Below are 19,559 nucleotides of genomic sequence, written 5' to 3'. Positions count from 1 at the left end.
TAAGTGTTGCCCGGAGCCTGCACCCCTGAGCCTCTCCCCATGCCCCAATCACCTGATCCCCCTTCCGCCCACTGAACCCATCAATCCCAGCTCAGAGCACTCGCTTGCACTCCCAGCCAGAGCTCTCAGCGCCGCCCCCCCCCCCCCAGCATCCCACTCCAACCTTGAGTCTCCTCCTGCACCCTGAACTTCTTTTCTGGACCCACCCTGGAGCCCACACCCCCACCAGAGTCCTCACCCCCTCTTGCACCCCAACACCAATTTTGTGAGCATTCATGGCCCGCCATATAATTTCTATTTCCAGATGTGGCCCTCGGGACAAAAAGTTTGCCTGCCCCTGCTTTAGTTTCATGCACGAAGGTAACTGTGTGTGACAGTGCAGTTTTGCAACTATGCAAAACTTCATTAAAATAAAAGTGCGGCCCAAAGCTCTTATTTCTGGCAAATCAATATATAGTCATTAAAAATCTGGTGTGTGTGTGTGTGTGTGGGGAGGTGAGTACGCTGCTAATTCACTAATCAGAGCTTGACCTTTAACCAAACACAGCTGTCAAATCTCATTAAACTTCCTTATGTAGGCGGGGGAAGAATGTATATCAACTGCCTTTACATAAGGACAAAGAGTACAGGCATTCTTGGTGTTAATTCCTTCAGTGCTGAAAAGGAAGAATTAATATCCAGAAATTCTTTCAAACAGAAAGAAATAGCTGGCAGGTGGGTTTTTTCCACTCATCTGGTTGACAGTAGTGTTTACATGGAACAAGAGAAACAAGCTGAATATATTAGTGATATTTAAGAAGGAAGGAAGGATTCTCAATCCTGTGGTTAAAGTACTTCTGGGAGTCAGGATATGTGAGTGCTGTTCCTGGCTCTGCCACAGAGTTCCTGTGACCTTAGACAAGTCATTTAGGGTGGGCTCTGTGAGAGGACTTAAGTGTTGCAATGCTGAGTGGCACGGCACCTAACTTTTAGGTGCCTAGAAAATCACAGGAACAAAGCTGAGTAAGGCACCTAGGATCCCTGTACAATTCATGGGGGAGGGGGAAGAGGAGTCTAAGAATGTGATCCACAAAAGCCATCAAGCTGGGCTGAGAGTCTCCTAAACTAACCAATGGGACATGGCAAGGAGAAGGGTGTGTGCTAAGCCCTGTGCCTCTCAGAGAGAGATGCCTAGCTCTGTTTAGTGATCCACAAATGGGCACCTGCTACCTAGAATAGACAACATAGGCAGGTCAGGCATTTCTTTTGTGGGAATGAGATAGGCATATGCCTTGCTCCACATAAAGGTGGGGAAGGGGTACCCCTATTTATGATGATTATCCTAGTGGTTAGAGCTCTTATCTGGGATGTGGGAGATCCAAGTTCAGTTCCTTGTTCAATCTTCTCTCCCCATCAGGCAGAAAAGTGTGGGGGAAACCCCCTACCACGCAGGAGAGTGCTATAACCTTTAGTTATAGGCTATTCTGATGTGGGGCTCCTTTTGTCAGGAATCGGTTCCTGCAGCAGACCCAGTCTCTGGACAATCCAATGAGCACAGCTGGCCTATAGTAGGCTGCCTGATTGGCTACACTGCCAGATTGGTTGGAAGAGAAATCACACTTTCTCTTAATCTCAGCAGAAGCAGTAGTTCAGCTGTGATAGTGCCTACTTGTTTCCAGTCCTTTTCTGTCTTTCCCTTGTCCTCCTCCAGCTTTAGCCCAAGCTTTGCTTCACTTCAGGTAACTAGGCTCTGACCCTAAGGCTTGGACTCCTGATTACAGCTGTGACCCTGGGCTCTGATTCCTGGCTACTCACTCCTGTACTGACCATTAGGCATGACTGCCTATGTCCCAGTCATCTGACACCCTCCATCTCTCCTGTTGAAACTGTCCCACTCTGGATAAATAATGAATCATTGGAGCAGAAGGACTGGACCCTGAGTCTCCTAGGTCCCAGGCAAGTGTTCTAACAACTAGGCTGAAAGTTATAAGGCAGATAGGATGAGTGAGTTGTGGACTGAAAATAGGGATTTAGGAGCCTAAGTATTTTTGTAGATCTGACCCTTCACCTAGATTTTCACATTTCTTCACTTAATTTGGGCTTGAAGCAGCAGGGAGCGACTTCCAGAGGTGATGAGCACCCATATCTTCAGTTGATGTCAGTGAGAACTCTGGGTGCTCAAAGAAAAGGTTAAGTGAGACCCCTACAGGTATATTCTGAGGCTAAATGTATTAGTTTGTAAATGGCTGAGCTTCTTGGATAGAAGGAGCTATAGAAGTGCAAACTATTATTTAGAATACTGCCAAATCAAAGTTTAGATTATCATTCACATAAAAAAATAAACCCACCTTTGCCCATTTTAGAATCCAACTTTAACTGAACCTGTTTTAGAGTCTGTTTGGGTAAATGTTTTCCCTCCCAACCCCTTCTGGTATCCAGCGAGGACCAAACATGGAAGTTCCAAATGCCTTGATAGAGTCTCTTCACCAGAGAGACAAGACCAAACATTAATTTCCACCAAAAGGGAGATTGCTGGGGAGCAGACTTATTGGTCAACCCTACTGATGGCTGTAGAGGAAGGAGCAGGCTAGCCCCATTGCTATTAAAAGGATTGGGAGTAACTTGCCTAACAGCTGGCTCTCTAAATCCAGTAGAGGGGAGCAGTGATTGCCACCCGAAGAAGACACTAGATTATGAAGAGAGGCAGGCCAGTACAGAGCCTTCCCTCAGTACGTGTTGACACCTGTTAAAGGTACTGGAGCCTATTGAAAAAGGTAGTTGTGTCTATGGGGGGAGGGCCTGGAATTTGCTGGGGGAAGAGATTGTGTGGGGACTTGGAAAGGAGGGTTTGCAGTTTAAGGGGAAGGGAAGGAGTGGAATCCTCAGAACATTCAGTTAATTCATGATTCAGAGGAACTTTTGGATGTTCCTATACATATTTAGAATTAATCCAGGCTGTGAACCATTGAAGTTTGCCCATCACTCAACTGAGGACTAAATTATCCTCTCAGATGCCTATGGTGGTTCCCAACTCTGATATTTTGGAGTTGTCTCATTACATACATGGAACTCTAAGGGACTTAAAATGAGATTGTGAAAATCCAGCTTCTGTTTTTGCACTTAGGAGAGTTGCAGTTGTTCAGGTGATGCAGGACCAGATCAGGGTTGGGGGCTAATGTGATGGTAGCATTAAGTAGGCCTCAGATGGAGGGTGAAAGAAGATCTGGTTTGTGTATGGGAAGTGCAGATGGGAAGGGTAATCAGCAGAAGGAATGTTCGGCTACTAGGGGAGTCTATGAATATGACCTGTTGATATGGCCAGGAGAAGGCACAAGTGCCCATGTTAGTAAATGCAGGGAAAGAAACACTGTTCAGAGGCCTTCAGTTTCTCTTAATGGTAATACAAATTGTACCAGTTCAGTACTATTGTACCTTACGCACCATTTTGTCGTCTGATATCTGTTGAGTATCAAGATGGTTGGTGGGGTTAGGTCAGAGGTGGGCAAACTACGGCCTGCGGGACCATCCTGCCTGGCCCCTGAGCTCCTGGCCTGGGAGGCTAGCCCCTGGCCCCTCCCCCGCTGTCTCCCCTCCCCCACAGCCACGCTGCCGCGCAGGCAGCAGGGCTTTGAGCTCCTGCTGCTCTGAGCGCCTGGTAAGGGGGCGGCGTGCACGCAGGGCGGTGCAGGGGTTGGGTAGAGGGTCCCGGGGGGGCAGTCGGGGGCAGGGAACAGGGGGCGGTTAGGGGTGGGAGGTCCCGGCAGGCAGTCAGGGGACAGGGAACAGGGGGCAGTTGGATGGGGCGGAGGTTCTGGGGCAGTCAGGGGCTGGGGAACAGGGGGGGTTGGATAGGGCGTGAGAATCCCGGGAGGCCTGTCACGGGGTGGGGGTGTGGATAGGGGGCGGGGCAGTCAGGAGACAGGGAGCAGGGGGGGTTGGATAGGGGTTGGGATCTTGGGGCGGGGGGTCCCAGGAGGGGGCAGTCAGGGGACATGGAGCGGGGGGGGGGTTGGATGGGTCGGGGGTTCTGAGGGGGACAGTCAGGGGGTGGAAAGTGGGAGGGGGCCAATAGGGGGCGGGGGCCAGGCTGTTGGGAGGCACAGCCTTCCCTACCTGGCCCTCCATACAGTATTGCACCCCAATGTGGCCCTGGGGCCAAAAAGTTTGCCCACCTCTGGGTTAAGTACATACACCTTCTTTGTCCTGTAACCCTACGCCTTGTATCAACATCACACACCGTGGTGGATCTTATGCCAGGGCAAGTAGTGCTCTTCTTGTTCTCCTTTCACAGTATATCATTAGAGTAGTTGCTGAATGTAGAGTGTTCACCTCACTTCCTTTGCTAACTTGGGGTCTGATAGGAATGTCCTTACTGGCATGATATTGATAGTCAATGGGTCTACTTGCATCTGTGAGGCCTACAAATGGGAATAAGTGTGCAGGATTGGGATCTTAAAAATCTAATACGTACACATCAGCATTTTGCCCAGAATTTCTTCTGTTCCATTCAGGGTCTTATTCTGTGCTCACCCCCATGGTACAGGTTTCCCAACTACAATGCCAAAGCATTCACATTGTAGGGAGCATTTTCTATTAAACTGACAATACAGTGTGAATCTCAATGATCATTTATTCCTGGGTTTTGTTCAGTGATACTACTAGCTGTGCTGAACTGTGACAAATCTGGAAACTTGGTAAGAATGTAGGTTTTAATTTTTTAAGATACTAAAATCAATAAATCATTTAGGAATGATCAGTGACTTCAAATTAAAATTAAATAGATAAAGGAAGTCATATTATGGGTAATTTAGGATGACTGTCAGTTTCCATGTTTATAATTCATTAATTTTTCTCTCCCCAAATTGTCAACAAGGAAATTATATGAATACTAATGATTATTTTGTATTGGAACAGTTTATTCGATAAAAGTTTGTTTTATCAGCAATAATAATTCCAGGATGTGACTTTCCATGTACACAAAACATTGATTAGACAAAGGACAAAAATCCCAAAGAAAATAAAGCAATTTCTGAGATTATGGGCTCATGATACACCATTTGTTCAGAATTTTTCTTACATATAACACTGACAGTCTGTACCCCTCTGTTCACCCCTTTTAGTGGATTATGGTAAAACTTGTTCAAAATATGACTTGTTATGTATCGTTTGCGAACTCGTGATTTGCTGATCATTATTGTCTTGGTAAAATATGTGGTAACGTTGTATGTAAAGTTATAAGATTCCACTGTGTGATATCACTGGGACATGTTCTGGAGGGCAGTCACAAACTAGTTCCCCGGAGACAAAAGGCTAGCCAACGCCTCAGCTAGGTGTTAATGAGATCATATGGACCATCATCTGATTAAGTGGCCTCAGCAGGAGATAGGGTGTGGGCAAAGAATCTAAGTTTTGACAAAGAAGCTGCTTGAGGTTCCTGTCTATGCAGACTTCCTGTCACCTGAACGTCAATTGGAGATGATTCTTGTGCAAGAGAAATTACTATAAGATGAGAGCAAACTCCCCGCTCCCCTATGTCCCCCCCCCAAATCACCTCTCCCTTTCTCTCTACCAACAGTATGGATAACACCTGAAGAACAAAGGACGCAGCACTGGACTGGGGGATAGATTGTGACTGAAAGGAGTTCAGCCAGTAAGACTGATGAGTTATGTGGTGAGAGAGACCTTTGCTTTGAATTCCCTCTAACTTGTTAAGTTAGTCATTAGTTGTGATTTACTTCTACTTTCTTGTAACCAGTTCTGACTTTTATGCCTCATTACTTGTAATAACTTAATCTATCTTTCTGTAGTTAATAAACTAATTTTACTGTTTTAGCTAAACCAGTGAGTTTGGATTGAAGTATTTGGGAAACTCCATTTGAGATAAGATTGGTGCATATTTTCTATTAATAAATTATGGACTTTAAATGAGCTTGTATTGTCCAGGAGGGTGCTGGGCAGTACAAGGCGCACATTTCTAGGGGCAGTCTGGGACTGGGAGTTTGCTGGTGTTGCCCTGCAGTGTAATTCATGAGTGGCTGGCTATAGCACTCATACAGTATAGCTGGGAGTCAATTTCAAAATTGAACATTATGAAGGAATAAACAAAACAAGATGATTTAATTGGGGATTGGTCCTGCTTTGAGCGGGGGGTTGGACTAGATGACCTCCTGAGGTCCCTTCCAACCCTGATATTCTATGATTTTATGATTCTAAGATGAAAATATCTTAGCTTATCATGCTCAAAATATTTTTGTGATTAATAACTTTTTATCTTTAACATTTATTGCATTTTCTAATGTTCCATAAAACATAGGATAATGTCAAACATGAGCTAGTCCCTAAGGATTATATAAGTAACAACAAAAATGACATTAACCTTCCTCTTCCAAATAAAATTAAAGGAAATACTGCCCCAAATCTACAGAGAAACTGTAGGAAGGCAAACATATTAGATAACAAGGAAATAAATTTAATTCATGGTACTTAGCCTTCAGAAATTCCCTTAAATAAATATATAATATCTTAGTAAGAAAATTGTTAATTCACTGTGGTGAATATGGTTATCTACAAGTGATAAGCAAAAAGAACTCCAGTCTCCCTGAATTGATTTACAAGGAAGATATGCCTTCTAATAAACAAGTACTTCATACAGCGAAGGAGATGGGTGCCAGTCTGTCTATGGTATTGCCAGGGAATCAAAAAATTCAGATTTCAAGTCCAGAAGGGACCATTCTGATCATCTAGTCTGACTTCCTGTAGAACACAGGCCAGGAAACTTCCCCCAAATTAATTCAGCGAGCATGTCTTTTAGAAAAACATCCAATCTTGATTAAAAATGGTCAATGATGGAGAATTCACCATGACACTTGGTACATTGTTCCAATACTTAATTACCCTTACTGTCAAATGTATGCCTATTTCCAGTCTGAATTTGTTTACCTTCAAGTGCCACACATTGAATCACATTATACTTTTTTCTCTCTGTCTTTATTTATTTTATTTGTTCCCCATGTAGATACTTGTAGACTGTAACCAAATCATCCTTTAGCCTTCTAAATAGATTGATTAGAAAACATGACTTATGGTTAAGGCTGTAAGTCTGTCACAGAAGTGACAGATTCCGTGACTTTCTGGGACCTGCTGATTTCTACAGTGGTCGGTGTGGCTGGCCCTGGGGCCGCCTGAGCAGCTCGGGCAGCCCCTGGGCCAGCTGCACCAGCCGCTGCTAGAGCAGTCTTGGGCCACTGCACCACCCTCCAGCAGCAGCGGGGGTGCCGGGTTGCCATGCCTCCCGGAAGCAGGGGTGCTGGACTGCATGCCACACCCCACCCCGGAGCACCCATTGCACCCCTGGGCCACCCCCTTCCTCAGAGCACCCAAGATTTAGTCAGGGGTATATATAGTACAAGTCCTGGATAGGTCATGGGCAATGAATTTTTCTTTACTACCTGTCCATGACTTTTACTAAAAATACCCATGACTAAAATGTAGTCTTACTTATGGTGATAGACTCAAGAAGCTCATCCTTGTGGCTCTTCTCTGAACTCTATCCAATTTATCAACATCCCTCTACAGCTGCAGACGCTACCAGAACTGGACACTGTATTTCAGCACTGGTCGCACCAGTGCCAAACAGAGGTTAAAATAACCTCACTACTCCTACTTGAGATTGCCCTGATTATGCATTGCATTAGGTTTTTCGGCCACAGCATCACATTGTGAATAATGAGTTGAATATGAGCTGCCAATGACCCCCAAATCTTTCAGAGTCACTTCTTTCCAGGATAAAGTCCCTAGTCCTGGAAGTATAACCTACATTCTTTGTTCTTAAATGTAAATATTTAAATTTAGTCAATTAAAATTCATATTGTTTGGCTGTGCCCAGTTTATGAAGCAAAAAATCAGTGACCTGTCCTCCTCTTTATTTACCACTCCCCCAATTTTTGTCATCTGCAATCTTTATCAGTGATTATTTTTTCTTCCATGTCATTAACAAAAAATGTTAAGTAGCACAGGGCCAAGAACCAGTCCTGCAGGACTGCACTGGAAACATACCTGCTTGATGACTCTTTCCCATTTTAAAATTACATTTTGAGGCCTATCAGTTTGCCAGTTTTTAACCCATTTAACCTGGCACACTTTAATCTTACATCATTCTAGTTTTTAATCAAAATCTTGTGTGGTACCAAGTCAACATTATTATTGTTATCAACCAAACTTGTAACCTCATCAGAAAAAGATATCTAGTTAGTTGATTGGCATAAATTACACTACCCTCCTTGAATGCTTTATTAATTGAGTCCTGTATCAGCTGCTCCATTTTCTTGCCCAGGATTGATATCAAGCTGACTGTACAATAATTAACCGGGTCATCCTGTTTACCCTTTTTAAAATTGGCACAACATTAGCTATCATCCAGTCATCTGTACCTTCCCCAGTGCTCCAAGACTTATGGGAAAATTAACATTAACTGTCCAGTGAGCTCCCCAGCCAGCTCTCCATAAAACTCTTGGCTGCAAGTTATTGGGACCTGCTGATTTTAAAAATGTCTAACTTTTTAGCAGCTTTTGCTTAACATTCATTCTCTAGAGATACTAGTGAAATGAGACTACCCAGATTTTGACAGAGCAGAAATATTTATTTGAATAGTCTGCCTTTTCTACATTATTGATAATTCTACCATTTCCATCTAGTAATGGACCAATACCATTGGGGGACATAAGATCTGCATAAGTAGTATATAGTAACAAGAGTAATTTGAAATGCCTTTATAATGAGAGAGAATAGATGTAAAGACCACATGTGACACAGTGCAGAGGCACTGCTGAACAAGGGCTTAACTTCAGCTCAGTTTCCCTTCTCCTTGTGCAAGTGCTCAGACAGAGCTATAAAAGTGGCTGCTGGGAAGACAGAGAAGAGAGGAAGGGCTTTCCTCTCTAGAAGTTTTGTATTGCATCTTTTCTTGCTTATGACACCTTATTTTGACTTTATAAAAGCTATTCCCTAATTTAAAAACCTTGCTGTGTCTGTTTTTCTGCTTTTTTTTTTTTTTTTTTTTAAATTCTACCAGTTAACACTACAAAATATCATTGGAGGGGTCTTATGTGAGCTCCTTAGTAACAGAGCTATCCTTAAAGAAAAGGAGTACTTGTGGCACCTTAGAGACTAACCAATTTATTTGAGCATGAGCTTTCGTGAGCTACAGCTCACTTCATCGGATGCATACCGTGGAAACTGTAGCAGACATTATATACACACAGAGATCATGAAACAATACCTCCTCCCACCCCACTGTCCTGCTGGTAATAGCTTATCTAAAGTGATCATCAAGGTGGGCCATTTCCTGCACAAATCCAGGTTCTCTCACCCCCCTCCAAAAACCACACACACAAACTCACTCTCCTGCTGGTAATAGCTTATCCAAAGTGACCACTCTCCCTACAATGTGCATGGTAATCAAGGTGGGCCATTTCCAGCACAAATCCAGGCTTTCTCACCCCCCCCCCCCTTTTCCCGGGGACACACACAAACTCACTCTCCTGCTGGCAATAGCTCATCCAAACTGACCACTCTCCAAGTTTAAATCCAAGTTTAACCAGAACGTCTGGGGGGGGGGGGGGTAGGAAAAAACAAGGGGAAATAGGCTACCTTGCATAATGACTTAGCCACTCCCAGTCTCTATTTAAGCCTAAATTAATAGTATCCAAGTTGCAAATAAATTCCAATTCAGCAGTTTCTCGCTGGAGTCTGGATTTGAAGTTTTTTTGTTTTAAGATAGCGACCTTCATGTCTGTGATTGCGTGACCAGAGAGATTGAAGTGTTCTCCGACTGGTTTATGAATGTTATAATTCTTGACATCTGATTTGTGTCCATTTATTCTTTTACGTAGAGACTGTCCAGTTTGACCAATGTACATGGCAGAGGGGCATTGCTGGCACATGATGGCATATATCACATTGGTGGATGTGCAGGTGAACGAGCCTCTGATAGTGTGGCTGATGTTATTAGGCCCTGTGATGGTGTCCCCTGAATAGATATGTGGGCACAGTTGGCAACGGGCTTTGTTGCAAGGAAAAGTTCCTGGGTTAGTGGTTCTGTTGTGTGGTATGTGGTTGTTGGTGAGTATTTGCTTCAGGTTGCGGGGCTGTCTGTAGGCAAGGACTGGCCTGTCTCCTAAGATTTGTGAGAGTGTTGGGTCATCCTTCAGGATAGATTGTAGATCCTTAATAATGCGTTGGAGGGGTTTTAGTTGGGGCTGAAGGTGACGGCTAGTGGTGTTCTGTTATTTTCTTTGTTAGGCCTGTCCTGTAGTAGGTGACTTCTGGGAACTCTTCTGGCTCTAGCAATCTGTTTCTTCACTTCCGCAGGTGGGTATTGTAGTTGTAAGAAAGCTTGACAGAGATCTTGTAGGTGTTTGTCTCTGTCTGAGGGGTTGGAGCAAATGCGGTTGTATCGCAGAGCTTGGCTGTAGACGATGGATCGTGTGGTGTGGTCAGGGTGAAAGCTTGGAGGCATGTAGGTAGGAATAGCGGTCAGTAGGTTTCCGGTATAGGGTGGTGTTTATGTGACCATTGTTTATTAGCACTGTAGTGTCCAGGAAGTGGATCTCTTGTGTGGACTGGACCAGGCTGAGGTTGATGGTGGGATGGAAGTTGTTGAAATCATGGTGGAATTCCTCAAGGGCTTCTTTTCCATGGGTCCAGATGATGAAGATGTCATCAATATAGCGCAAGTAGAGTAGGGGCTTTAGGGGACGAGAGCTGAGGAAGCGTTGTTCTAAATCAGCCATAAAAATGTTGGCATACTGTGGGGCCATGCGGGTACCCATAGCAGTGCCGCTGATCTGAAGGTATACATTGTCCCCAAATGTAAAATAGTTATGGGTAAGGACAAAGTCACAAAGTTCAGCCACCAGTTTAGCCGTGACGTTATCGGGGATAGTGTTCTTGACGGCTTGTAGTCCATCTTTGTGTGGAATGTTGTACATTCACATTGTGAAGAGAGTTGTCACTTTGGATGGGCTATTACCAGCAGGAGAGTGAGTTTGTGTGGGGGGGGGCGGAGGGTGAGAAAACCTGGATTTGTGCTGGAAATGGCCCAACTTGATGATCACTTTAGATAAGCTATTACCAGCAGGACAGTGGGGTGGGAGGAGGTATTGTTTCATGATCTCTGTGTGTATATAATGTCTGCTGCAGTTTCCACGGTATGCATCCGATGAAGTGAGCTGTAGCTCACGAAAGCTCATGCTCAAATAAATTGGTTAGTCTCTAAGGTGCCACAAGTACTCCTTTTCTTTTTGCGAATACAGACTAACACGGCTGTTACTCTGAGAGCTATCCTTTTAACATGGCCCCATAAAGTAGCACCGAAGCTTGCATTTAAAAATAGATTGTTTGTAGACCTTTTGCTTGTAAAGATACAAATTCTTTGTTAAGATTGAAAGAAACAAGTAGCTGAGTGTGACCCAAAGACCCCTCTATGCCAGCTGGAAAGGGGGTTACAAGAATATCCTGGTTCTGGTATGTACATTCTGGTTCACCAAAGAATGTCCTATGAGGTCTTAAATGAAAGCAGGGTCATGCTGGTCCTTAATATTGTTGTGAAACGTACATGTACAGATACTTTGTAAGGAATTAAGTATGTATAATGAATTAATTTTTTTTTTAAGTTTCTGTATCAATGCAGAGTTGACTAACAGGTTTTCTGTCAGTCAAAAGATGTTTATTCACCTGTTCCCCTCTCAGGATGTAAATTAAGCACTGTAAGCTAATGCAGTTGGTACATACAAAGTCAACAGGGCAGCAGCACACAGGAAACTAAGCCACAGGGGTTATTCTGACTCTGAGCACAGACAATCAGTTTTGGGGATATAAGTAGATGGCAAAAAGACACTCTTTATCCTGCACCTTGGAAGTAAATGGACAATGCATTTACATTCATGAAAATGGGATCTCTGCCAACCTTGGAGGAAGATGTTGCAAAAGACTCTAAGTGAGAGAAGGCTACATTAGACAGGAGGTTAGTCTATTATGATTTTGTTTTATATGTAACCCTTTTGTTTCAATATTCAAGAGATAGTGAGTAAGGATAATGGAATTTGTGGTAAACGTATTGTTTTCACTGCAGAGATATAATCTCACTGTGTGGTACTAAACAAGGGTATGATCCTCAAGTTAAATCATACAAGCTGGTGTATACACGGTTTCCTTGGGGCAGCAGACTTGGTATTTCTGTTAGTGTTCAGGGGAGAAGGGGATGGACACAACAGGGGAATGCTTCAAAAGAATTGAGACTATCAACAAAGTAAGATTTGCATAGCCCAGTGTTGGGTTGCTAAACAGGCTGGTGGTGTCAGCCAGTTCAGCACAAGCAAGTCTCTCATGGGGTGGCGGAGTGAGTTAACAAGGTGAATCATGGTGCTGGCTACCCCGAGACCTGTCACACTAGCTGCATTCCTCAAGAGGCACAATCCTTGCCTCAGTTCCCTAATCTGCAGGGGGAAGTGTACATGGCACACCATTGACAGTGGAATCCGCTATCCTTGAAGAACTAAGCTAGGTGTAAAGGCTAGTGCACGAGGGTGGAACAGTACCACGGTCCCATGTCCTCCCCTCTTCCAGCTTTGGGGTCACTTGTGCCCTGGGTTGATGCTGGGAGGTGGTAGACTATCTAGTGCCCCAAGCACAGGCACATGCAAAGGGGATGGGAAAGACTGTGCCATCCACATCCCCTTCACAACTACATTGGGACCAAGTTATGTCTGATCTGAACTACTACTCTGTTATGGTTTTCAAGCTACAGTAAGGCGGGGCTGTCCAACAAAAGTAATCTCCAAGGGCTTTTAGCTAACACAGCCACAATGCCTCTGGGACCATCAGGGAGAGTCCAGACTAAATGCAAGAGTAGGAGCTGTGCCACTATTTAACAGCATTCAGTGTGGAATCCCCAAACTCGTATACAAACTTACTCCAAATTTGGGAGAGTTGGATCCATGGTTTTATTTCAGGCCTATCTCTACTTACAGTTTTTTTAGCTAAGAAATGTTGTCAAAGGTCATTTTAAACGTGCATCCTTATAAAGAATGTTTACAGCCTGTACTGGAATACTTTTCAGGGATGGCTGTCATTTGATAAATATCCAATATCTAAATAAAGATAAGTCTAATTAATTACTCTTTTTTTTTTCAAGCTAATCAGTGTTCTGTATGCCTAAAATGCTCACCATGCTCTGCTTTGAAATCCAGTTTTGAATTGGCTATGAATACTACCCGTTTTCATTGGGAGGAAGAGTAGATGACTGGTGGCTTTTAAAAAATACATTTATGAAGCTTTTTAGGCGGAAGCTTGGTCTATCATATGCACCTTCTGGAGGTGGGGGGAAACCCTTAAGCACTAAGTGTCCCCTTTGGCGAACCCTTTTTCAACTGAAGCAGAGTGCTTTTTATTAAATATTTTACCTCAAGATTATGCCTGAGTGGAAAGTCTCAGTGGCACCAACAAATATTTCATCTCTTTATTAGGAAAATTCCATTCCTCAGCTCTTTTGTGTAAAAGGGCTTTCCTGACCAACATTCCTTATCATCCATTGGACTACATGTGGGAAAGCAAATGCTTGGGGTGAAATCTTGTCCCATATAAGTCAATGGGAGTTTTGTCATTGGCTTCAGTGGGTTAAGATTTCACCTGTAATGTTTAGTGATTACATTATAATTTAATATTAACCATACGTCTTCTGTAGCAATGGCTTTATATATTGCAAGTTGTAATGGTTTATTGTAAGTTGTAATTGTAAATTATATATGTTTTACTTTATACTTGTAAGGAAAAAAACTTTCATCTATAACACTGAAGTATTTTGTATTAGTTTTAGTACTTTGTGCAATTTACCTTTGTCGTGCCATTTTTCGGCTTATAGTATTAAGAAATTATTTATAAATATGACTCATAGAAAAACAAGGAATCAATTTATCTATTTTTATATGGCAATGACTCTGCACTTCGGGACTGTTCCTTAATGGATCAGTAATCATATTTTTCCTCATACACACAGTCTGAGCAGTCACACTGAAATCCAATCTTGACCAAAAATTACAAATCTAACTGAGCTGATTATATATTGAAAGAGTTTGGGTTTCACTTCCTGAAGTGAAGAATGTTTTGCCATGTCTCTGAGCTAAAAAGAAATTGGGTCAATAATATAGCAAAAACACAGTAGTATGTTTTTTATTAGTGTAGCACCCTCCTGGAGCACCCCCAATCCCCAAGAGTGTTAGATTCTTTATTCTTTATTCTTGCCTTTTCAAGGGCTCGGTGACCCATATTAGGATGAATGGACCCTGGTTATCTGTGGGCATTGCTTCCACTTACTGGCTGGGTATTTAAATTAATTACCCCTACAGCCTCTCGGGATACTTGAGTGATGCAGGAGTGGGGAATTTGCATTTAGTAAATGTGCTTTGCTCTAGTTAGAGAACGCTATTTGTTGGGCTGGCCTCCCCTACCTCTCTCTTTGTCTCCACTTCTGATACTTGCAAAGGATAGTTTTAAACGTTTTCTAGAACTGAGTGATGGTAGTGGCAGTACTGGAGATCCTTGGTGGAATTCATTAGATGGCTTCAGCTTCTGCAGGTCTCTGCTTTCTCCTGTGTTTAGTGGGAAGGGCAGTACCCTCATAAAGCAGTAATTCATTGCTCTGTTCCACAAAAGAACTGGTCAACTGGAACCAATAGGAACCAGTTGAATGTATTCAACTAGAATTTCCAGGATATATATGATGCCTCCTAGATTATAGCACCTAGAAAAGTGACCAGTTCATTGATGTCTGCAGCTACCACTAATCTAGGTTCAAAAGTTCATGGTCTCTTTCACTAAATATTCACTTATTTAATACTGGAGAGCACAACTTCATCTTTAGAGCAAAATTATATGTTTAATTTGTATATATTTTATACATTGTCTTCATTTCACTATAATCTTGAAAACCTCTGCAATCGTTTAAAGTTTCACATTCACTCAAAATGGGCTGGGTTTCTTTGAGGAAGGGTACCTAGCCCTGCCAAACAATACAAAATAGGATATAACTCACCAATGGATCTCGCCAATGAAATATTAAACATGGTCTTGCTTCCGAGTTGGTGAAGAGACTATTGTTGGTGTTTTTTGTTCTTTGTTGATGGGGTTTTTTTGGCGGGTGTGGGAGCAGCAGAGGTGCAGAAACCTGTTGTTTCTAATCCGTGATGACCAAAGGTAAAAAGTTCAGCTTTCAGTTCTATCTACAGAGAGTAGTTTCAGGCACTAATTTGAAAGTTCATGAACTTGACTGAAAATAATTTGGGGATAGACAATTTTAAAGATGTTATTTTTTCCTTACAAAGAGGACCAAATTTTGGACTGATTTACAGCCTATGGCATTTCATTGAGGTCAGTGAGTTTGCTCAGGCCATAAATCTGTGCAAAAATTGGTCCAGGAAGTCTATTCACATGACCCGCATTTCCCAGATAATCCTATATATTTTAGACATGTAGTGGTGTGATGTTTGCAGGTTTTAATTGCATTGTTCCTCCAACCTCCTTATTATTCATAAAAGTTCCAAAAATATTATCTATTTAACTATTCACATAAGCCAAAAAAATCAATTTTATTCTAATAGGTTTATAAACAATATATAAATAAATTTACTCAGATTTGTTCTTGGGTCTCCCTTGATGGGGCTGAGAGGCTCTGTTTGGTTCCTTAGGCTTGGCTTCTTCTTGATTTTGTGTGTGTAAATGGTGGTACACTCCCAAATCCACTCACTGAAATGAAATGTCACTCGCAGTATATTGTACATATGTTAGAAAGAGGAGGATCATATTACATTCTTCCATACTTTTAAGCAGTAAAGTAGTCAACAATGTTAACATTTAAAGTAACTCAGATGTCCATTGATAACACCTCACTGATATGAATGGGACATTTAACGCCTATTAGATATATTAGAATCATAGAAGATTAGGGTTGGAAGAGACCTCAGGAGGTCATCTAGTCCAATCCCCTCCTCAAAGCAGGACTAACACTAACTAAATCATCCCAGCCAAGGCTTTGTCAAGCCGGGCCTTAAAAACCTCTAAGGATGGAGATTCAACCACCTCCCTATATAACCCATTCCAGTGCTTCACCACCCTCCTTGTGAAATAGTTTTTCCTAATATCTAATCTAGACCTCTCCCACTGCAACTTGAGACCATTGCTCCTTGTTCTGTCATCTGCCACCACTGAGAACAGCAGAGCTCCAACCTTTTTGGAACCCCCCTTCAGGGTCTCTTCTGCGGACTAAACAAGCCCAGTTCTCTCAGCCTCTCTTCGTAAATCATGTGCCCCAGCCCCCTGACCATTTTTGTTGTCCTCTGCTGGACTCTCTCCAGTTTGTCCTCAATCTGACCCCAAAATTGCTATAATTTGATTTGATTGATAATCTAAAAGACAGCCTGCAAAGGGCTATTCTGGCAGCAGGTGATTGCTGAGTACAAGGGCACTCTGGCCATGCCTTTTCCCCAGTCACTGTTCACATACCCCTGAAGAGTTTCATATGCCAGCAAGAGTCCTTGAGCAGTTGGCTTAACTGATATTCGTGCCCCTAGATAGGCTCAAAGCAGCTGCTGAAGGTACCAAGATTTATCCCCCATAACAATAAAACTCCTTTTCTTATTTTTTCCAGACTTCACAGGAAATATTCTATTTTTGAATGACACATGGAATGTGAAATTTCAGGGGGACTTTTTTTCTTTGGTGGGGAAGCAAGATCAGAAGTGTGGAAATCTGCAATTGTCCCCTTATTTTATTAAGCAACTAGTGCAATTTTGGTGGTTAAGACCTGTCTGACTTTTTTTACATTAAACATTAAGAGGGGGAAAACCAAAAAGGAACAGAACAGAGTATGTAAAATACACCACCTGTGTATATAATAAATAGGTTTTTCAGCATATATGGAACATGTATTTTTATTACACCATTGTTTTAATCTCTTTTTGATTAGGATGTTTTCTTTGTTTATTTCTTAGCGTAAACTACTAATAATTTAAAACGTGTAAAACTGCTGCAGGGAGATTTTATCATGTGTATTGAGGAGAGGAGGATTTTAGTATAACTGTGTGAAACTATGTCTTAGAATTGAGCAATGCCTGAGAAAATGAGGGGGCTGTGATGGCATGTGGCAGCCTTTATTGGGCAGGGGGGAATAGGGTTGTATGTGCAGTGTCCTCTGTCAGAGTGCAGTGACTGGGTGTGGGGGAGCTGTGCGCATGAGTGCTGACCCCTTTCTCAAGGGATAGAGGCTTGGGGATGGAGCTGTTGCAGTATTGCCAACAAAGTGTTAAAAAATCATGAAACTGGCTTAAAAATCTAAGAATTGTAAAAACATATATTAACCATCTGGGTTTTGAGCCTTTAAGGTTCACTTGGGTCATATTTTCAATTTTTTCTCTGCAACATGAGGGCAGAAAGTTACATTTTAAAAAGAAATGAGAATCTCATGTAATCACACGAAGCTGGGTCCTTAAAAAACAGACCACATATTACAGGAATCATGTTAAAAATCTCAAGAGCTGGCAACAATCCAGGGTTGTGGGACCCTCTTAGAACAAAAACAATGAGAAGTCCTTTGCGCATAAGCTTTCGTGGGCTATAACCCACTTAATCAGATGCATGGAATGAAAAAAAGTAGGTAGGTATAAATATACAGCACATGAAAAGATGGGAGTTGCCTTACCAAGTGGGGGGTCAGTGCTAATGAGACCAATTCAGTTAGGGTGGATGTAGCCCATTCCTAACAGTTGACAAGAAGGGGTGAATATCAACAGAGGGAAAATTATTTTATTTTTTGTAGTGACCCAGCCACTGATTCAGGCCTAATTTGATGGTGTAAAGTTTGGAAATTAATTCCAGTTCTGCAGTTTCTCATTTAAGTCTGTTTTTGAAGTTTTTTGTTGAAGAATGGCCACTTTTAAGTCTGTTATTGAGTGTCCAGGGTGATTGAAGTGCTCTCCTACTGGTTTTTGAATGTTACAATTCTTGATGTCTGATTTGTGTCCATTTATTCTTTTGCCTAGAGACTGTCCGGTTTGGCCAATGTACATGGCAGAGCTGGCATCATGCTGGCACATGATGGCATATATCACATTGGTAGATGTGCAGGCGAATGAGCCCTGATGGTGTGGCTGGTGTGGTTAGGTCCTATGATGGTGTCCTTTGAAAAGACATGCAGACAGAGCTGGCAATGCAGTTTGTTGCAGGGATTGGTTCCTGGGTTAGTGTTTCTGTTGTTTGGTGTGTGGTTGCTGGTGAGTATTCGGGGGAGGGATAGCTCAGTGGTTTGATAGCTCAGTGGCCTGTTAAACCCAGGGTTGTCAGTTCAATCCTTGAGGGGGCCATTTAGGGATCTGGGGCAAAAATTGGGTATTGACTAGATGACCTCCTGAGGTCCCTTCCAACTCTGAAATTCTATGATTTGCTTCAGGTTGGGGGGCTGTCTGTAGTAGGAAAGGCCCAACAAAGAAAGTCACAGAATGCCACCAGCCATCACCTATAAAATAAATTTATTAGTCTCTAAGGTGCCATAAGGACTCCTCATTGTTTTTGCTGATACAGACTAACACGGCTACCCCTCTGAAACTTCTTAGAACAGTGTCTGGAAGAAAAGGAAGCTCTGTGTGGGAGACCCTTTAAAGGGATCAGTGGCTGGGAGAGAAGAGAAAAGTGTGTGTGTGTGAGAGAGAGCGCTTCTGATGGGGACAGTGGCTGAGAGAGGAGGACTGTTTGTATGTGGGACTCCAGGGGCGTGGGGTGATATTGTCTAGGAGAGGGGACTTTGTGTAGGGACGCAGTATTGCCAATTCTCCTGATTTTATCAAGACCCAATCTTAAAGCCCCGACTCTTGGAGGCAAGTGACTATGTGAGAATCTCAGCTTTAAAAAGCATCTAGCTTTCATGGTCATGTAGAAAACATGAGCCAAGTGTCTCCTAAAGATTCAGAAACCAGAAGGCAAATAAAAAGTACACCAAACTATTTTTGGTTTTTAAATTTCAGGATTCTGGAGGCCTGATTCATGATTTTTGAACACTTGGGGTTGGCAATACTGTGACTCTCTGAGGGGGATACGCACTGGCCGATAGGGGAGTGGGCTCTGTGTGTGTGTGTGTGTGTGTGTGCGTGTGTGCATGCGGGGCCGTGGCTGGGAGTGAGGAGAGTGAGCTCTGTGTGACTGTGCAGTTGGCAGTGTGTATGTGTGATGGTGCAGGAGGCAGTGGCTGGGAGAGAGTGAAGGTGGCTGTGTATGTGTGACTGTAGGGGGGAATGGCTGGGAGAGAGGGGAATGGGCAAAGTTGCCAACTCTCATGGGGTAAATAAGCACCCTGACTTTCACAATAAACCAAAAAATCAAGCTAATCCCATTTCAAAACAAGCCAATCCCTAAGAACCCTAACACTCTTTGTGACTAGATCCCCCGGCCTGCAGTCTGGGGCTGTGGTGTGCCTACTCTGCACGCCTGACTCCCCCCCACCCCGTTGCCTCTGCTTGCTGGGAGCTGATGGATTAAAA

This window comes from Caretta caretta, chromosome 5, assembly GCF_965140235.1.
Source record: "Caretta caretta isolate rCarCar2 chromosome 5, rCarCar1.hap1, whole genome shotgun sequence".
Lineage (NCBI taxonomy): Eukaryota > Metazoa > Chordata > Testudines > Cheloniidae > Caretta > Caretta caretta.
This window is presented reverse-complemented; position numbering follows the sequence as displayed.